At 43.8% G+C, this 19,654-nt stretch overlaps 1 protein-coding gene across 6 annotated transcripts in view; it reads left to right on the top strand.

The window, feature by feature from the left end:
- FAM168A (family with sequence similarity 168 member A) overlaps positions 1–19,654 on the top strand; it is a 226,631-nt gene that overhangs the window by 54,578 nt on the left and 152,399 nt on the right. For 5 of the 6 annotated variants that reach the window (XR_012627778.1, XM_074860545.1, XM_074860547.1 and 2 more), the window contains exon 2: positions 4,124–4,216. The exons of the other annotated variant lie outside the window; for it this stretch is intronic. The gene's annotated coding sequence lies outside the window, so the exon portion shown is untranslated. The remainder of the gene's footprint in view (positions 1–4,123; positions 4,217–19,654) is intronic. 6 annotated transcript variants of the gene reach the window in all.

Here is a 19,654-nt window from a genome sequence, read left to right as displayed (position 1 = left end):
CCCACTGGTTTCAGAGGAGCAAGGTTTGCTGGTAGAGCTGCACCAGCACATTGAATGAGGAGGGGGCTTCTACAGCATCACGGGGTTAATCTGAGATCGCACTCTTGATGAACATGGTTGTGCCAGCAGAACTCCCCAATGTTGTGCTATTTCCCTAAATATTCCAAATTAATACCTCCTGTCATGTTTTTCCTCTTTAAAATTTGTTTTTCTCATTCTCTAATGAATGTCTTTGAACTTCTACTCGAAGGCCTTGATTGGGACTGACTGTGTTTCTGAAAATAGGTCTCAATTTTGTGTGTGTATGGCATCACTGTGGTTAGAGAATGTGGCAGTCCAGGCCTCCAGCTGAGGAGGGGTAGGAGATGGGGGTAGAGCACAAAGCAAGAGAATATGGTGAGGGCTGGGTTTTGGGGCCACTCCTGTTTAACATCTTTATTGATGATCTAGACAAGGGGATCGAGTGCACCCTCAGTCAGTTTGCAGATGACACCCAGTTGGGTGGGAGTGTTGATCTGCTCGAGGGTAGGGAGGCTCTGCAGAGAGACCTGGCCAGGCTGGAGCGATGGGCTGAGGCCAACTGGGGGAGTTTCACTAAGGCCAAATGCCGGGTGCTGCCCTTGGGCCACAACAACCCCCAGCAGTGCTACAGGCTTGGGGAGGAGTGGCTGAAGAGCTGCCAGTCAGAGAGGGACCTGGGGGGGATTGATTGATAACGAGCCAGCAGTGTGCCCAGGTGCCCAATGGCATCCTGGCTTGTATCAGCACTAGCGTGGCCAGCAGGGACAGGGAAGGGATCTTACCCCTGTGCTCGGCACTGGTGAGGCCGCCCCTCGATTCCTGGGTTCAGTTTTGGGCCCCTCACTCCAAAAAGGCCATTGAATGACTTGAGCGTGTCCAGAGAAGGGCAACGGAGCTGGTGCAGGGTCTGGAGCACAGGTGTGATGGGGAGCGGCTGAGGGAACTGGGGGGGTTTAGTGTGGAGAAGAGGAGGCTGAGGGGAGACCTCCTGGCCCTCTCCAACTCCCTGAAAGGAGGGTGCAGAGAGGGGGGATGAGTCTCTTGAGCCAAGGAACCAGCGGCAGGCCAAGAGGGAATGGCCTCAAGCTGCGCCAGGGCAGGGTCAGACTGGCTCTTAGGAAGGATTTCTTTGCAGAAGGGGTTGTTGGGCGTTGGAATGGGCTGCCCAGGGCAGGGGGGGAGTCCCCATCCCTGGAGGGGTTGAAGAGTCGGGCTGACCCAGCGCTGAGGGATCTGGTGGAGTTGGGAACGGTCAGGGTGAGGTTCATGGTTGGACTGGAGGAGCTTCAAGGTCTTTTCCAGCCTCGATGATTCTGGGATTCTGTGAATCTGACACAGCTTCAATTACATTTACGTCCTGCACCTTCTCACACACTCAGGTTAAGTGAAAGATCCATGTGAAACTAGATTTCTTTTGTGTTCATACTCATTTGAATGATTTCTCTTAAATTCTGACCATTTACGACTGGGTTTTGATTGGTGACTGAGAGCAGTGATGTGTGTGTGTAGACAGTTGGATAACTTCCCTCTGTGTGTTGTGCAGCTCATCACAGCTTCTCTCTGCAGTAGCAGCATCCACTTATTATGAACCTAATCGTTTTGACTTCTGGTCAAGAAAAACCAGAAAAGAGGCCAAAAAAAAACCCCAACCCAAAAAGGGTGGGTGATTCTACTGAGTGTCTGCGTGGCAGCACAATACAAGAAGGGATTGCTGCTGTTGCAGCTAAAGAAAGATCCCACCGACAAGGTTAATGGGAGGTGGGTACAGTACTTCTGTTTCTTTAGCAGCTAAAGACGAACAAAAAGTGAACTTGCTGATAATCCCTCGGCATTAAAGGTTGCTGCAGTGCTGTCCTCCTGCTAAATCAAGGTGGTGCTTGGAAACCCCCATGCATTCAGCACACGCAGCGGTGTTGGACACGTACGGGGAACCTTCAGTATTTGCTGAGTGGAGTTTATTGACTTCCTTGGCCATACAAGTGTAAAGATGTAAAAATGTTCCAAAGCTTGGACTTGAAGCAAATTTAGCTGTCAAACTGGCTCTGCTAGATGAAATAGTAAGGGCAGAGGCATCGAGATTGTGTGAAAGCAGAGGAAGGAATGCTCGTTGGTCCCATGGTTGATGCTGAGCCTGGCGTAGCTGGCAAGGCGCACTTTTTGCAAAATTGCTAAAGGATGGAGGAAGACCTGGGGGAGGTGGTTTTCTCCCCCATTTGCTTGGACCCAGATTATTTTCTGCTTCTTTCTTGCCACAAAAGGAGTAATTTGTTTAATTTTGCAAAATGTTACTGAAGCTGTTGGAAATGAAACTGCAGCCCACGTCTTCTTGATAAATGACTGTGTGTATTCCTGGAAGGAAGTTAAAACGGGTCTGTGTTATATTTGGTACCTCCTGAAGCACTGAGGCTACTTTGAGTACAGAATGTGCTCAGAGAGAGACTAATTTGCTATTGCAGAGCTTGATGTGATGAGATTTGTCAAGTCGTTGTTTCTGCTGGAATTCACTTACGCTTTCCTCTCTCTCATCTCTAAGATGTTTGCTTATATATTTTATATATTTATATATTTATTTATATTTATATTTATATATTTGTGACATCTTTGAACTGGTGGACCATAAAGGCAAGTCAGGAAGCCTAAAACAAGGATTAAATTCCAAGCAATGAATATGCTTGTTATAAGGTGGAAATACAGAAGTCAAGCACCTGTACAACAGGTAGAAATATTAGTGAGACGTTTCCCTGAGTGCACTCATGCTTTTGGTAGCAGCAGTGTTGGGATTATCTGGACATTTGAGCATCAGCAGGGTGGGTTCTGGCTTTTCTCCAAGGATGCCATCTCAGATGGTATGGTGGTGGTTTTCTGCAGCAGGGGATTCTGGGAACTTCAGTAAAAATGAAGTTGGTTGTTTTTTTGGGGTTTTTTTGGTTTTTTCCCCTGTTCATTTCCGATTTCATGCTGTTTCATTTGCTGGGCTTGAAGGGCCTCTTGGTGTAATGCTGCAGGAAAGGTGGAATGGATCAGCACTCCCAAAGAAACCCTCAGTTGTTTTACTGGATTCAACGTTTTCTGCGTCCTGTTTCTCCCCAAGAGTGTTTTTTGAGTGAATGTAAACTAATACTGGGTCAGTGGTTAGAAGCAATGAAAAAATATTTAATGTAAACCTTTTGGTACTGGGTTGATTAAAATAAACAACTGTTATAAGGAGTGCTGGTCCTGGTTTGTGAACAGTAGGTTTTCTGTTCCTCTGTATAATGCATAAAGCATGTGGAGCTGCTCGAGAGCTTTTGTTTTGTGCTGTGCTTATTTTGAGGTATTTCTTTTTCAGCTCTCTGAGCTTTTGTGTCAGCTGGGAAGGGAGGGTGTAGGAGTAACGTGTAAAACTTTGTTTGGCTAAAACCTGTTTAGTCTCAAATCCTGACAAATAGCTGGTTAACAAGTATTTAAATGAAAGCTTGAACTTTGTTTTCTCCCAGTTGAAAGCTGAGAAGATCCTAGTTCTGATTTTATCCACTCCTGATGTTGTTTGTTTCTAGTTTCTACGCGATTCTTCAGCAGAGCGTAGGCAAAGCATAGTTGATGTAGACTTTGTGCAAGACGCGCCGTGTGAGTATTCCACCCCAAGTCATTGAGCTGTAACATAGCTGTAGAAAGATTTTGTGTCTTGATTTGAAGGTGCAAATGTTGAATTTCTGCTGATTTTCTTCCTATGCCTATGGTGAGGTAAAAGTGTAGCCTTGGTATTTTTAGGGGAAGGCAAACTGAGATATTTATTTGTAGGAAAAGTACAGTAAATATGCATATCTATTTTGTTCAACGACAGCAGGTAGGAAACATGAGTTGCAGACCGTTCACATCATGCTGTCTTTTTTGCAGCTGCTGGTCTTGTAGCCAGCTCCTGTAACCCTTCCCTCTCCTCCTCTTATCCTGCGTCTCCATCGCTTCTCCTTTTTTGACTGCTTTTCTTACATGTGCCCATTCCTCCTTTTGCTCCAGTGGAGATAAAGACCACTCTTTGCTAGAAAGAGACGTGTTTTCTGTCCGACGGGTTTGCCCGCTGAGCCTCACGGGTCTCTCTCTTTCTCTCTGGTTGCTGCTGCAGAGCTGTGGAATGCTGTGAAGACTCACTGCCCTGCAGCTGTAGGCAGACTCCTCTCCGGATTATCTCCATCCGAAGGAAGCTCGTATCCAGGAGGTATCAATTCATGTTTTATGTCTGCCCTTCAATTCTAGCGCTTGAGTTTAGATACTCCTCCGAAAACCTTTTTCCCTACTCCCTCCACAGAGAAAAGCTTTGGATGCCACAGAGATTGCAAGTGTTGATTAAAAAGCGTTTGTGTTTGGTATGGGTTGGACCCTTGTTTATATTAAATGAACTTTGGTACAGAATCACATTATGTTTTAAACTAAGCAAGTAATTTCTGGGTCAAGAAATGCATAAGCTGGAACTCCAGCAACACTGTATGTCTAGCGTATTTTATTGTGTTGATTTATAAAGTTAATAAACCTAAGGTAATCAGCAGACTGGAGTAGAACACACAGTAGGTATGTGCTGCTCTTATAAAGAATTGTAAGAGTTAGGATTTTTGTAGTGTTTATTAGTCTTAATATCTTCTTCGTAAATAATTTATTTTTGTTTTATATTAAAAAGAAGGCAAAAAGCGCTGCTTGTGTTCGCTAGCTGGGTCGGAATCACTGGGTTGGTAGAGGCACGATTCCTGGTATAAATTTCTGTCATTTGCCTGTAGAAAGGCAAATTATTTTCTAATAGTTTGTGTTGCAGCCTTTCATAAAAACTAGAAACGATTTTTAAAAATATAAACTTTGCGGTGCAATGTGGTCTGTAAATTGGCTGGAGCAGATTCTATCTTAACTATTTATTTTTGTGTATGGTGTCTGGCATTACGAGCCTGGACAGGTCAAGCCCTCTAAGCATTTATATATAAAGACAATGAAATACTTTACATCAGTGGCATAGCATGATATACAACTAGCTATTAAATACGACCGTACCACTTCAGGAGATCCCTGTGCTGCACACAGTTACGGGCTAGAAAGTATGTTGGGCAGATGTCACTGTCCGCCTGCCCTGTGCTTGAATTTTCCCCTGGGTATTCACACTTGGTTGTTGCTGCAGAGAAGACACTGGGATAGCTGAAGTGTCAGTCTGACCCAAACCAGCTGTTCTTGCGCAGGAGTATGGAAAAAACAGGGTTGACTGTTGGTTTTTTGGTTTGTTTTTTTTTTTTTTTTTTCCTTTTATATGTTTTGCTGCTTGCTTAGTAACATGAACTTTAAATGTCAGCTGCCAGGATACCCACTGAGTGTTCTGCTCCCACTCAAGTCAGATTTGCTGAAAACCAGATGCAGACAGACAACAACAGTGCTGATGGGTGCTCTCTGCTCTCAGATCCGCTGTGCTGCAGCGGGGTTGAACACTTAGGCATGCTGTGACCCTTCTCCCAATATTTTGGCATGTAGAAGTGTTGCAGCCCTGCTTTGGGAAGAACCTCCCTAATTAGATACCTGCTCTTTGGGTACAGAAAAAATCAGGCTGTTGTTTCTTCCTCATCCCACCCTCAGCAACTCAACTGGTCTTAGGTGGGATGGGACAGAAAGTGCCAAGTGCTTCAGAAAAGCTTTGTCCTTGCTCATGCCAATCTTGAAGCAACAACGATGGTCCCCTTCCCCTTTTTGTTGAATATCATGCTAGAAAAAAGGATAAATCCCCTTTTTCTGCACACTTCCCCCATATTTCCAAGTTGAAGCAACAGTAGGAGACGCAGTTGGGGCTATGCTGCTTTTTCTGGGCCTGAGAAACAGAGGCCCAGGGCTGCAGAAGGAAGAGAGGCAAAGCCAAGGGTGTGCATTTGATGGGTTGTGAAGTAGGGAGAAGGCAGAGGTGGGGGCTGAGTTGCTCAGACTGGAGAAGTGGGACTGGCATTGCTGGAAGATCTGGAAGACAAGATGTTTTTTCAAGTGAGAATATGTTGTTAAGTGTTGGCTTTGCATGAGAGAGTGAGCTTCTGGTCCAAGGGGCCCCTGGTCCAATTCAGCTCCAGATTAAGAAATTTAAGTTTAAGCTTTATGTGTGCTGGGTGTCTGAGCTCCTAGCCTAGTCTGTGGAGATCTCAAGTGGAATTGCTGGAGCCTGGGGGGGTTTGGTTGACTAGTTACTGGTTGTCTTCTTCAAGCTGATTGGGGTTACTCTCCAGGCTGTGACTGCCCTGCTTGAGATCTCCACCAGCCACCTCAGACATTTACTTTTCTGGTGTCTATATTTTGGGTTGAACCTCCCCCTTTTAGATTCATGATGGTAAACAGTGTTCAGAAATCAAAAGGCAGAAGAAATTGAATTAAATTCTTGTATGTGTGTGTACCTGACCTCTTAACTTAGTTTACTTAGGTTAGGTTATTTCCTGCTTGGGAAGTACCCCACTCTCCCAAATCCTAAGTGGAATTCCAGCAATTAAATAGTTAATCACTGTGTGTGTGTAAAATCCCTGTGTATGGGAAAATCCCTCTCTTTTCTATGTAGTGGTTTGGTTTGATGTAAATATTTTTAAATGCGCTTTTACATTAGGCTGGTTTTTATACACTGTGTGTGAGGGGAATTTGGCATGTGGTTAACTGGGCCTGGACTTTATACTTTCGCTCCATTCACCTCAACGTTTCTCAACTCTTATGGAGAATCTGTGATTTTTAGTCTCCTGACCATTCATGCCAGTTTGGAAAGGTCCATTTGGCAGTCTTCACCGGGCTGGGAATGCATCAAATCCAGAGCTGAAGTGAAGCATCTTGCTAGCAGGTGATGGATACTTCTCTGCCGTTGGGGCATGACTACCTCACTTAGTGATTTTCTTTTCTACTGCGTGAGCAAATCCTTTGTTCACAGATCTTAAGTTTTCTTGAACTGCCAGCTCTGTTTTGGAGAATAAATTTCCTTTTGGAGAACATAGGATATGGAAGGTGATTTCTGTTAAGCCAAGTTAAGTGCTGCCTCCAGCTCTGGGGTCTCTAGTTTGGGATAAACATGGACCTTGTCCAGCGGGGCCAGAGGAGGCCACGAAGATGCTCGGGGGGCTGGAGCACCCCCCTGTGAGGACAGGCTGAGAGAGTTGAGGGGGTTCAGCTGGAGAAGAGAAGGCTCTGGGGAGACCTTAGAGCGGCCTCCCAGGACTGAAAGGGGCTACAGGAAAGCGGGGAGGGACTCTTGATCAGGGGGGAGGCATAGGATGAGGGGTAACGTGTTTAAACTGACAGAGGGGAGATTTAGATTAGATGTAAGGAAGAAATTCTTCCCTGTGAGGGTGGTGAGGCCCTGGCACAGGTTGCCCAGAGAAGCTGTGGCTGCCCCCTCCCTGGAAGGGTTCAAGGCCAGGTTGGACGGGGCTTTGGGCAACCTGGGCTAGTGGAAGGTGGCCCTGGCCGTGGCAGGGGGGTGGAAATGGATGATTTTTAAGGTCGCTTCCACCCCAAACCAGTCTGTGATTCTGTGTAGGTCCCAGGATCTTATGAGACATCCTATGATTATTTAAGAGTGAAAGGAGATCCCCGTCCCTTGTTTCTAGTGGAGTCTAATGAAGGTGATACCAAGGACAGTGGTTCGTGTTTCTTTCTTTCCTTTGGATCGTGTCTAGAGAAGGAAGATACATCATATTAGAACATTAACAATGTTTTAAAATGAAGCCTTCTGTCTAGTCTGGACATATTATGGGTTTTTAGCATGTTTATTTGTGAGCTCTGGGACCCAGTTGTATCTATGAACATGCCTCTGAGTTAGGAGCACGCTGCTCATCCACACAACTTGGTGTGACTCTATACACTGCAGTAGCATGTAAGTAAATGGAGCATAAAATGGGGCTCGGGAATATTGCCTGTTGCTTCAGAGCTCTTTAATTTGGAGATATTTCAGCGTTACATTCTAAGAGCTGAGGCTAGTAGCTGGTGAGAGAACGGCTGAGACTGCATTTGAGGTTGCTGGTTTTCTGATTCAGATGGTGGGCTCGAGGGAAGAAGCAGCTGCTGGTTGTGTGTGGGGTGTGTGGGTTTGAGTGTGAGGGCAGGTCAGAGGACTGGTGTTTTCTACCATACCACATCACCGAATCTGTGCTCGGTGTGCGACATGCCTCGGCATTTCCTAAGGATGCTCTTGCAGCGAGCGGGAACGGCTGCCTTGAGAGCAGAACCTTCCAGCGTGTTACTTCTGCTTTTGTTGATTTTGGTTTTGCCCAGTAACCTCTGGCCATATATTGGCAGAAACAGGAACGTGGACACTCTTGGTCCATAGTGGGGAATGTAGGTACTCTTCTTTCTCTTAAGATCTGTCTCCTTCATCTTTACACACAGTCTGAGAGTCATGGAGCAGCAAGGGTCTCTTAAACATTCCTCAACTGACACTGTTCCAGGTCCCACAAGGTGTTGGATTTTGGTTGGATTCCTCTTCTTCCCTCTCTCCCATGCCAGTCACAAATATTATAGAGTTTGCAAGGCTTTGGGATCTGTAATTACTTTGCCCATCCTTGCTTCATGGGAATTTTCTTTTAAAAGAAAATTTAAAACTTTTGCTCTGATTGGACACAAGAGGAAAGTTTTTCACGATGAGAACAATCAGCCACTGGAATAATCCCCCCAGGGAAGTGGTGAATTCCCCAACATTGGACACTTTTAGGATTCAGCTGCACAGGGTGCTGGGCCATCTTGTCTAGACCGTGCTTTTGCCAAGAAAGGTTGGACCAGATGATCCTTGAGGTCCCTTCCAACCTGGTATTCTATGAATTTCCACTTTCTGAGAAGTGTTTTATTCCTTTGTGAACACTACTGCAATGCTGGATGTATCAGTGAAAGGAACCCCCCTCCATGATGTACCTAAATATGCTGTAATGTATCGCATAGGGAAACTTCCTCCCTGCATAAGGTGATGAATTTGTGAAGATTAATTTCATCCTAACTAACATTTGTGTAAATGCTTCTCTTAGACCTACTCCCTTAAAAAAACCCTCTTTTAATGTTTTTGCCTCAGTGTGTGGTGGCAGTCAGAGTCACCGGCTAATCACACCCACGTGAACTGTGGCTGCGGGTCCCCAAGCTGGGCTGTGTCACTTCCCACACCCACGGCAGCTCTCCTGATGAAACCTGTGGTGTCCTTTGCCTGCCTGTGGTGTGTGATGGATGTGGTGCCGCAGGGATGCATTGTGATCGAGCACCAGGATAGGAACGTCAGCCTGAGCATCCCACGATGATTGGTTTGGGGTGTAGAGGAACTATTTTATTGACAAAGTGGCTTCGTGATTCTTTATGGCTGAATACTGTCGATATACAGTAATTGTTGGAGGAGTGAGACATCGTTGGAAAGGTGATGCTTCCCATAACAAGGAAAAAATATAAACTGTCAAAAACTGATTCAGAAACAAATGAAGGTTTTAATAAGATTTATGGACTTAAGCAGCAGAGAGGATCTCTGACACCAGACTTTTCAAGATGCTCTGGACTGACTTTCTACTTTTGGTCTATAAGCTTATGTGGCATATTAAAGTGTGCTGAAGATACTGCCCTGAGGTATGTGGAGAGCACACCAAAATGCTTTTTGTCTGTCTACTCAGGCAGAAAGATGCAGTTTAGGGTCTCTTTTCTTTTTCTGAGTCTAGGATGTGAGTCGTATCTACAGCTCTTCTTAAAAAATATGTATGGATCTTGAAAGCTTTGTGGCCTCGACTTCTTTTTGGACTGAGGGTTACTGTGTGGGTATCTTTTTGTAGCCCTGTGATAGCTGTTTCTCTTAGAGGCCCGGCTGACGTCCAGCAGACTTGCGAAGTGAAAGTCCCAACTGGCCGCTTGCACGGAGAGCAAAATGGCTTTCAGAAATAACATGAACTTGGAGATTTGTGTTTCCTGATGAGGGGAAGAAAGAAAACCCTAATGAGAACTCTTCAAATGATGCATTCCACACCTGGAGTGTTTTGTCCAGGTTTGGGCACCTCAATACGAGAGAGATCTCGAGGGGCTGGAGCGAGTGCAGAGGAGGGCAACGAGGCTGGGGAAGGGCCTGGAGAATAAATCCTGTGAGGAGAGATTGAAGGAGCTGGGACTGTTCAGTGTGAGGAGGAGAAGGTGAGGGGAGACCTCATCACTCTCTACAGCTCCCTGAAAGGACGTTGTAGAGAGGTTGGTGCTGGTCTCTTCTCCCAGGGAATTAGTGACAGAACAAGAGGGAACGGCTTGAAACTGCAACAGGGGAGGTTCAGACTGGGCATGAGGAAAAAATGTTTCCCAGCAAGAGTGGTCAGAGAGTGGAATAGGCTGCCCAGGGAGGGGGTGGAGTCCCCATCCCTGGGTGTGTTTAAGGGCCGTTTGGATGAGCTGTTGGGGGATGTGGTGTAGGGGAGAACTTTGTAGAGTCGGGCTGAGGGTTGGACTCGATGATCCCGAGGGGCTTTTCCAACCTGAAGGATTCCGTGATTCTGTGATCGAAACGAGTGCAGCTACAGAGAAGCTCCTGAAGGGCCCAGCCAAGTGGGCGATGGTAGCAGATCTACCCAAGGACCCATTTTCTATTCCTGCTGAAGACGCGCAATAGCGCGCTCAGTTCTTGCAGGCTCTGTGGCTGAGATGAGATTATAGCGAAACATCCAGTATGTTCCCTGCACCTTTCTAGCTCCTTCCCGCAGTGTTTCCTCCACATTTCTGCTCTCACAAAAGCCATGCTGGAAGCAGCGGCCTTTCTTTCAGATGTATAATTTACCACCTCTTCCCAGTATGCCAGCCTTGTTTGTATTGATAAATGAATGTTCTCTGTGTACAGCCTGCAGATAATTCTGCTCGTCGAGCACAATGCTGCTAAATATACCTGTTTCTGATTAAGTGCATTTGAATTTGTGAGTTTGGTTAATAAGCTACACCTTTCACAGATTCTTTTGTTAACTCATAAAAGCTGCGTGTTCTGATTTATAGTGCCAAAAGGGGTAAACTGCCATTAAAAGCATTAATTAGTCTTGGTTGACTGCACAAAGAATAGAGTTGGTGTGAGCCAGCTTTTGATTTAGCCCTTTGTGGGCCTTTGATTTTTGCCTAAGCTTGTTAAAGGGTCTGTATCTCTGGCTTTTTCGTGCTAGATTGTATAATTAGAGTTTAGTGTGAAATACAGTGATTGGGCTTGAAGAGCAAGAGCCCTGTACAATTATAAGCAATGAAATTGTAAAGCAATTGGCCAGAACTTTAAATGTATTTTAATAGAGAAATGTTCTTCTTGACATGTGGATGTGATAACTCAGCGTTGTTAGATTTGCAGTAACGATATCCAGAGGATTTGTTGTAAGCTCTGGGCATCCTTGGTAAACCTCAGAAAGGATATATTCTCGAGAGCCTTGGATTTGCCCGTTGTGTGGTACTTCAGCAGCACGTGAACGTAATGGAAGTTTTGGAAACTGCGTCGCGCGTAGCACCGATGTTTTTTCTTTTCCTCTACATCTTCACCCATTTCGTACAGGCTAATAGGAAAAAGAACGCCAGACCTTGCAGCATGGCTTGGATTTTATACTTGGAATTCTTACACTCATAAATGTTATAATGTATTTCAGGGTATGGTAGTTTCTGTAGCGCCCAATTCTAGCCATCTATTCTCCACACAAAAGTTTGAAAATTAATTGAAATGCAAATCGTAGGCTAAGTTGTTTGTGTTTTTTTTTTTTTTTTAAATAGACCTTCCATAATTATGCTTGACTGCAAAAAAAGAATACCATTGGTATAATTTTGATAATTGCCTCTGGTTTGTTTGTGGGTTAAGATTTCCCTCTGTCCGTATAAACTTTCCTTCTGTCTTCGATATTATCACATTAACTGCTCTATAAAAAGAATGTTGGACTGGGTTTTCATCCAAACTTGCTAATACTTGTCATTAAACAGCCAACGGTTGCCCAGTGTGGTACCTCCAACACCGCCTTCATTTCCTCTGTAGGACAGTGTGTATTATGACAGTTGACTGTGGGACTTGCTAACGATGACCCACTGTAGAAATGTTTTTTAAACATGCAAATATCCAGCTGCATATGAAAATCTCCACATTTCCCACTGTTGAACTCAGAGCTTACAGAAGATTTTGAGTCCTTAGATGAAGGAGAATGGTGGAATACATCTGAAGCTCCTTGGCTTAACAAAAAGCCTTCTTTGGTTTCTCGAATGTTTTATAAGTGTATAATGACATACTGATGTCTTCTATTGTAATTTGTATTTTAAAAGATGTTTGTGCTGTGAAGTTGTCTGCTGGTCTCTGTAGGCCAGTTCAAGGTTTGGCAGCTTTGTAAGCGTAACAGCTTATGCTTTTCCCTCCTCTGACCATTAATTATGTCAGGAGAAACCCAATTGCAACTGGAGACCTTCTCTGCAGGTAGATGTTAATGATGGTTTTGTTAGAGGGTATCGTGGGTCGCTGCTGGAGAGAGCCTCCCGGCTTCTGCTGGGGTTTAGGACACAGCGAGAGCTGTCATCTCTCTCCAGATACCCTCACGCCCGGGTCCTGAACCCATGGTGTACCGTTCAAAACATGGCCATGGGCTACCTTTGGCCCTGTGGCCAAAAGCTGCTGGGCTGTGGACTAGTGCATGCCCACACTTTGAGGTCAGGGTACTGCCTTTTTTCAACCCTATGGAAAATTCCCTTCTGTTTTAAATAACCGAGTTGTGCTAAGTGAAGGTGGAAGGGGACCTCTGCTTTTTGGCACTTTGGCAAAGTGGTAAGGCAATGCTGGGATGGGTTTGGGGATTTTTTTATCATCTTCCTCTTCTTCAGAGTCCTTGCTTGAATTCATTTATGAATGGAAATGAAAAGATAGAGCCATTGCAAAGAATTGTGATTATCATTCTGCCTGGTCCATTAAAGGGCTGGGGTTAGAAATTAGCCTGTGTTATTTGTTAAATGACAAATTAGGATTTTTTTTTTTAAAAAATTTTTTTGACAAGTTGTAATTTAAAACTCGGCTGCACAAATCATTAAAACGCTGAACATTTAAACCGGTGTCAAATTTTGGGAACCCAGTACTACATCATGGGTTTCCAGGTTCTTTATGGAGATAATATGACAAAACAGACACTGCATGTGGCTCCCCAGAAGTTCTGCATTGCCGTGTCCTCTGCAGCAGGACAATGGTTTGCACCTCTCAGTGAGGCTAATGATGAGAGCTGGTACTAAAGCTTCCACTTGTGCTTGGGTGGGACTTTTGTGTTTGCTCAGAGGTGGATATAAAAAGAAGCGTTTCAGAAGAGGATGTTGCAATTAAAATAAAAAGCGTAGCCTGCCCAGGTACATACCTGTGTTAGTGCTGGCAAGTGCATGTGCTACTTCACCACCAAATTAGTCTTTGTTCCTGAAGGATTTTTGCGAGCAGTTGCCTGCCGAGTCTCATCCTCTCGCTCGTTATCATCATTGTTCCCTCTTGCTTGGGCTTTTCTTTTCATAATGTAAACAATTTCTAATGGTTCCTTCCTTCTCTGCTATCAAATAATGGCAAAAGAGAAAATTAGTAATAGCTGAAGACTTATTTTTCATGAGGCAGGCTCAGTTTTATAATAAAAAGATTGTTCCTTGCCTGCTCAGACATTAATGATAATTTGTCATCTCTGCAGTATTTGCTTTTCGGAAAGAGTTTAAAGCATTTGCTTCTGCTTCAGATACTAAGTTTGCTTATAATTATTAATGTAAGACAAGGCATGTGATATGCTATGGGGACTATCCAGGAGAAATTTCCCCTTTCCTGGGAATCTCATAATCTAGAGTAGAAGAGGTGAACTAGGAATTTGGGCTCATTTATTGGAGTTTGGGCAAAAGCCAGTCTTTAACGGGGATGGGGGAGTGTGGTAGGTCAGAAGAGGACTGTGCAGGTAGAGGACGTGGGCAGAAGAACAGCGAGGAGGTCCTAGGATTGAGTCTTGGCAGGAAGATGCTTCTGTTTTCATAAGCCTTGTAAACATTGCTAACCTAATTTCTTCAAATAAATTACAAGCTAGGCGGTGGGGAAAGCAGAGCAATTCTGCAGGGAGTTTAGTTTTAGATTCATTTAGAATTGGGAGTCAGACTTAATGATCAAGATTTAACCATTTCTTTTAAAACTATGCCTTTAAAAGCTTATGCCTTATGCTCTCTGTGTGTTTCCATTCTGCAACCTTTGGAAGTCTGATAAGGGAAGGAGAAGTCTTGGAGATGTTTAAATTCTTCTAGGTCTCATGAAAATACTGCAAGTTAAAGGAAGAAGGCTTTTTGTAAGTGGGTAAAGTGGCAGCATGTACTCTCACACACAATGTGCCAGAAAATCTTCAGTGATCTGATAAATGCCTTGTCATGGGAGAAGCTTTGTTTTGAGTTTCCACTTGACCAAAGTCAACTGATGTGAGAAACAACCCCACGGGAAACCGATGTTTAAGGAGGTCCTTGTTTTCTATTTTCTTTGAGGTTTTTTTGTGTGTCATTGCATTAATTTGTCATATATCTCAAGCTTTTTTCTCCAGGGAAAAAGGTAAAAGAATATTTTGAGTGATGAGGTAAGATGATGAGCATTAGGAGCAGGGTAGTTGCATGTCATTTCAGAAGTATTATATCTATTCAAAATACAGTCTCTGAGAAACCTTAAAATAGATATTTACTCTTTCCTTTCCTTCAAAAAACTCAAAATGAGACCTACTGCTTGGCAATTTGTCCACTTGTCTTCAGGAAACTGAATTTCCAGAATTGTGTTTAATGGGTTTAATTAGACCGGTGAAGGGATTAGGGAAGACTGGAGGCAGGATTAGGAAGCTGTTGTAACAGGTCTTAGACAACCTAGAGAGAAGGGGAACTCTCTCTGTTTTCATTTTTGGTTGGGGTTTATTTACTTCTTTATTTGAATTAAAAGCATTTGGAAAAATTTGGTAGTGCGTTTATACCATAGAAGAAATCCTGTGCATGTGTTTGAATGGCTAATTATAGAAAATGAGACATCTGGGAATCCAGCTACGCACCTTGAGAGGTGATGGTGGTTGTGGAGGACTTTGGAGTATTGAGCTGTGAGCGTCCTGTGCACATTCAGGGAAATGGAAACTGCCTTTAAACTGCATTTTAGCAAAACTTGGTTCCTAACAGCAGCACAGACAGATCTAAAATAACAAATATCTTTAGCAGCACGGAGGTATTTAAGAGCTGGTTCTTCCCTCACTTATCTGTCAGTTTGTTTAGGCTCCCAAGTTTGGTTCTCCCGCTGCAGTTGATAACATCGTTAGCGCTTGAAGCAGGGTAAAGAATGCAGCTCCTTGATCCGCTGCAGTCGCTGTTGATACTCCTGCCTGGAGAAGAAGCAAAACGCTTCAGGCCTGAGCTCAGGTTTTGACAGGTAAAAACATTTCCATTTGCTTGAAAGCTGTATGCCCTTCTGTCTTCCCCTGAGTCCTTGGGGCACTCAGTTGCCGGCGTCTCCCTTGTTTGGCGAACAGATTTTTGGGTGAGAATGAAAAGCTTTGAGCTTTCTATTTCATTTTTCACTCTCAGTCAGCACATCCTTAGAAAGAAGCCCAACGTGTTGGGACCACCGGGACGTGGGACATCGTAGCGTGTGCTGGTACAGCCAGGAAAGTGTGAGCCCATCATGTCTTTCCAGCTGCAGCCTGAGGATGGTTATTCACAACTACCACCAATGTTTCGGTCTTTGACTTGCCATCATTTATTTTCCTTCCCCACTTGAAGGAAGTGGTTTTTTCCAGTATGAGAAGCATTAAATTAACTCAACTACTTTGTTTGCTGAAGTAGCACTTTGAAGTGAATCTTTGAAGTTTCTTATATGATCTGGGATTCGATTAGACCACTTTTACCCAGCAGTCTCATAGCAGGGATTTTATTTGGGAGAATCTCACTAGCTATTTCAGCTCCAACAAGTATAAGCAGCCCTTCCTTCAATTTTAAGGCTATTACCTGCTCAGATAGTGCAGTAATTGAGGGAGTGGAATCATACCGATGTCTAATAAAACCAAGTTCAAGCTACAGTGGGATTGATTAAAATACAGGAGGAGAGGCCCTCTTTCTTGAAAACTTTATGTGAAGTCCACTCTGCCCTTCTTCCAGAGATCTGTACTTAGATTGATGTTTTCACGTTGAGATGTTGAATAACCTATTAATGCCAGGTATACAAAATATTTAGCTGCTTTTTAAAAATTTTTTTTTTTTTTTAATATAAGGGAAAGGTAGGAAGGAGAGGGCACCTTTTCATTCTGCCAGTTTTGATCTTAACTCACACAGTTTTCAGCATTCACTTTTAATACTTGACTTGCGCTTGAGCATGCAGACGTTATGGGGTCATCGTGGTATCGGCAGAATCTCACTGGTCAGCTTTCCGAAACATGTCTCTAGTGTTAAGTCTCAAACTGGAAAGGTAATCCCCTCTGGAGTCTTGACCTACTCTCAAAATTACTTTCTCTTGCTCTTTTGAGCCCTTTGGGTTCTATTCCAGTGTTTTTTTCCTCTTCATCAAGACAGCTTGCTTAATTGCTATGACTGCTAGGCAGAAATCTTACTCTCCTGTCTTACCCACCTCCTTTTCTTCAGTTCTTTCATAATAAAGTAGTTTCTGGAACAGGGCCAGGCCTTTAGCCCAAAGTGTCTTCTAGCTTTCATATCAAATGAGGAACAGCACAGCCAGATTTCTGCCCAAATCCCTCTTCCCAAAGACAAAGACGTCGGCACTGTCTAGACATCGGTGGTTGAAAGATTTTATTCACTTTTTCCCATGTGTTAATTCAAGGCTGAGGGTTCCCTCTTTCTCCTTTTCATCCCACATAATAGTCTCCAAAGCCTCCCAATCTACCGTTGCTCAATGCATGAAATCCCGTATACAATCTGGGACAGAAGCGTACAATCTGGGAGTAGGTTGTCCGTGCCCCTTTGGAGCAGAGTCAATGAAACAAGATGTGGTGAGTTCTGGCTGTTGGCCCTCGTGGTGTCCCTGGGGACTAAGCGTTTGTCATTTAAAGTATCTTTTTTTTTTTTTTTCATATCAAATGCTGTTTTCAGTCACAAGATATTACACAACAGCTGCCAGCTGCTCTTAACACACTTCTTTTATGGCTTGCTTAGCTCAACAGCCTTTCCTTGGGTCCATGCTGTACAGCTTTTCAGTGGGGGAGTAGGTCCTTACAAGCTACAGATTTTTGAGTAGGAAAAGCTGACAATTTAGCTGGTTTCCTGGTCCTTTGAAATCTTCCTTCTACTGATGGCAGGTTTTGACCTTTTTTTTTTCTTTGGAAGTGTTCTGGTGGGAAGTTTAGCTAATGAGAGATCATCAGGATGCTATTTACCTTTGGATGTGGTCTAGTTATGGAATGAAGAGGAGGTCGGGTACAAAAATATTGGGAAAACTGAAGGCAAATTGGTAGGGGAGCAAAAACTGCCTTCAAAAATGTTGTCACAAATTCTTTTTGCCCGCTGTTTTCCCTCACTTTGGAGATGGGTTCCTTACGCATATTTATTTTCCATTTTTTTTACGTTAAAGGGTGGAAATAATGGTTTCCACTTCAACCAAAACAGCTGATGGATTCTCTTGCGAGATGTGAAAGGCTTTGGCCACTTTGTCAGCCTCCCTGAGGAAGTCTGTGTTGGATCTGTGAAGGTGCTGACCATACTCGTCCCCACAGCGAGACCCATGGCTGGCATGAATCTGCAAATAAGTGAGGTGCTGCTCTGAGAGGAAGGAACGTAAATAGGTGAATTAGAAGTTTAAAAGCTGCAGTTAGACATAGTGAAAATGTAAATGGGAGAAAACTAAACAAACTTGAAGCCCTCTTCCTTGGCACTTCAGCGTGTGCCTCTTGCCTGTCTGTCAGTCTTTCTGGATGTCACAGCTGGGGACAAGGAGAAACGTCGTGTTTTTTGTCTTATATACAGCTGAGTGTGTAATTTTTAGTTAAAAATAAAAGGCAGCTTAATGTCAAGATTGCAAGTTCAAAAAGCATAACGGGGCTGTACATCACTAACGGCACTTTCATTTTGTTCTATATATATGTGGATCTTTATCAGCAATCTTTCTCTCCAGGTTTCTCTCTCTCTGAAAACACCATTCATTGTGTGAAAGGTGCCTTGGTCTGAGGGCTAGGGCAATCTTGGGGAAATTATAACTGTAGCCGCCTAAAAGTGAAGCACCTTGTTTGTTGTCTAGGCTCCTCTCGTAGTTCGTGGGGACACCCAGACATCTGCAGCAAATGGTTACCCAACATGCTAAAGGCAGTTGTGTTAACATCGGGTGAATTTGCCTTTGAAGTTTCTTCCAATCGATGATGGAGAACATCTGGACCACTAACATAGCTTAGATACCAAAAATTTAAATGGAGATAGTTAGGGAAGATAAATGGTACCCTGTGAGTCTTGCCTACATTGGTGGCTATTCTTGGATATACACATGTGCTTATTATAAGATATTTAATTAAAATTAGTCTTCTTTATAAGACCCTAAATCAAGTATTGTAGATCAAATGATCTATCAAGGAGTTGTACATTGGCTTTGAACCTATTTTGGGTGGCCAGTATCCCATTTCTCTTAAGGGGGGCACTGAGAGGACGTAGGAAGTTGATCATAAAGAGAACTTCAGTGCACTATTCCTCCAAAAACTGTACAAGACAGATCTATTACCATAGTGTAAGCTGCAGTCTTGCTTCTGAAGGGACTTAAAATAGGCATTTTGGAAACGATCCTGGCAGCACTCTACGTTTGCAAAGATACTGTTGCCTCATCTATGGGCAGATCAGGTTTGAAAGGTATTTCTTCCACAAAAATGCCTGGAAAAGAACTGAAAAATTTGCTGTTCATCACAAGTTAACCATAAAATGGTTTGTCAATGGCCTGTGAGGGTTGTTTCACAGGTACTGCTTGAGGATTATTTTTGTCAGTTCATTAAAGGTTTTGAGGGGGATTTATAAGCTGATAGGTTTGGTTGCTCTGGTGGACTTGGTTTTGGGTTACAAAATATTTTGCATTTAATAACACGGGATTTCAGAATCAGTAGCCAATTGTTGATTTAAAAAGGATTATAGGCAGAAAGCTTACAGACTATGGAGAGTAATTGAGTGTAATGATGTTGTCTAGGAAGACCACTGCACCTTGTTTACCACCGCTCGCTTCCTTTGATGCCTCCCCTCCCTTCAGCAATTTCTCCGACCGGATTGATAACGCTGGTGTGTCACCGGAGCATCCTCGGGCTCCCTCCCCCCGGCTGCTGGCGTGGAGGAATGGCGAGTTCTTGTCGGCGAGCCTGCTCGTTGCCTTCCAGAGCGTCTCGCTGTAATTCAGTTATGAATCATTGCTTTATTTGTCATGTCAAGCTCCGGCAGGACGGTTTAAAGTGCTTTTAGTCGGCAGTAATTTGAGGCACTCTGCCAGACCGTTCAGTTGTTGTCAGAGCCGGCAGTGGCTGCAGCTGATACGATGATAAAACGCGTCCTGACTGCAGATTATTGCCGCGGTGGCAGCAAGGCTGTTCATTTTTACGTGTGGCAGGCAATAAGAGATAATTAACAAGCGTATGAATTCATTGGGTTTATCCCCGGGGATTACAGAGTGGGTGTAGGTATTCAAAACTGTTAATGTATATATTTTACCATCTTTTATGTTTTTAAAAATTCATTTTCCTGA

Source organism: Strix uralensis, chromosome 2, assembly GCF_047716275.1.
Source record: "Strix uralensis isolate ZFMK-TIS-50842 chromosome 2, bStrUra1, whole genome shotgun sequence".
Taxonomy (NCBI): domain Eukaryota; kingdom Metazoa; phylum Chordata; class Aves; order Strigiformes; family Strigidae; genus Strix; species Strix uralensis.
The sequence above is the reverse complement of the archived record's forward strand: the minus strand, read 5'-3'. Positions and strand labels throughout refer to the sequence as shown.